The sequence below is a fragment of the Empidonax traillii genome, unplaced genomic scaffold, assembly GCF_003031625.1.
Source record: "Empidonax traillii isolate 1590-97213 ecotype Southwest subspecies unplaced genomic scaffold, ASM303162v1 scaffold108:size1079785, whole genome shotgun sequence".
NCBI lineage: Eukaryota > Metazoa > Chordata > Aves > Passeriformes > Tyrannidae > Empidonax > Empidonax traillii.
In genome coordinates, this window is record NW_020955301.1 from 1078077 (window position 1) to 1079792 (window position 1716).

The following is a 1716-nucleotide window of genomic DNA, read 5'->3' on the forward strand; positions in this document are numbered from 1 at the left end:
CCCCCCTCGCCCCTTGCAATTTTAGTTCCCTAATCTTCTTTTTTTTATTGCTGAAGACCGGTTCATGCCACAGCAGCAATATCTGCCGTGCAGATACTCTGTGCCCTGTGCCGTTACCCCCCCCCAGCCTGCGTAGCTGAAGGGGAAACCCGGCGATTTTATGTCTAGTTGGACCGGTAGCCCAAAGGCAGAGACATCCTCAGATGAGGAGAAATAATCCCAAATTCAGTCCTGAATTGACAAGTCAGAGGTTCATTCAGATGTCTTCATTTGGTGGACTTCTAAGCCTCCCTCTCAGCAAAGTTTCTGGGAGAAGTGTCATTGCAAGATGGGGGTGCAATATTTCAAGGGGGCTTGTGTGGGGTGAGACCCTTGCTGGGCAGGCAGCGGGACAGGCTCCCACATACCGTGGTTTCTCTTTGGTGCCTGGTGCAGTGTGACCCCTGGGACACAAGGGCGATTAAATCCAAATAATAATAATACTGATAATAATAGTAATAAATTCTAAAAGTTTTAAAGTGGATTTTTAAAAAGTCTGTGAAGTCTAAGAAATTAAGAGGATTCCCCACCCAACAGGCAAAGTCTCCTCTGGTCCCTGTTGCCCTCTCTGACAGGAATGATGGCCACGTAGAGACAAATCCAAGGAGGAAACCTCACTGGTTATGTCTCTCATGTGATTTAAAATTTCAAATCAATCCTCATGTGTGGCAGGATTGCAGGTTATCGCTGACTTTCTGTGAAATAGTATTGATACTGGATTTTATGCATCTGTGGATATAAATATATGAATGCCTGTCTTTTTGTGAATATATCAGGATAGAAAAAATACATGTTCACACCTGTGCATATTTGCAAGTGAAGACGTTATCAGAGGAGTTAGAGGGCCTGTCTGTATCTCCATCCCGCCCCCCTCAATAATGTTAGAAGCTACGAAATTGCAACCTCCCATAAAAAAACAAAAAAAAATCCAAACAAATAAAAACACAAATAAACAAAACCCAAAAAAATCCCCCAAACCAAAACACTGTCCCGTACTAACATTACTGACCCTCCAAATCACTAACCAACCCATTAGAACATTTTAAGTTATGTGATTGAAATCGTGCGAATTTTCCCCTCCACAAAGCAAATCCGGTATTTTCTCACAATTCGTGTACCAACAAAGGACCTCAAGTTAATCCATACATAACAACAAAAGGTCATTTCTGAAATTAGGAAATAATCACAGAGCCTGAGCTAGTGTGTTTTCAAATAGACCCCCGTATTTCACTTGCATCTTGGTGAAGGGAGAGAAATCCACCTTCTCTCCAACAAACCTTATGGCAAAGATATTTTCACGGGGAGAAAAAAACTATCACATTAAGCAGAGTCCCTAACCTACATTTTTTTTCTTATTTGTTTTTAGAAGCACTGCTCAGCCACACAGATCTTTTCCCTGACAACACATCCATTTTAATATTATAGTACAGCAATCTTGCAAATTGTTCTGAGCTGTTTTGCTAACAGCATACAGGACGGAAAAGGTAATTTTCAGTTAGCAAAGGCAGCCATCTTATGCACTGTTTAAGGCTTGGAACAGCAACAAAAAAGGAATTGAAAACAGTGAAACAGCAGGAGTAATTTTATCATCTATCAAACATTTTGGTAGTAAGTTCAGTGGTTAATTAAACACTACAAAGAGTCAAACTGTAAAGAACATAGTATTGTAATTTCCTA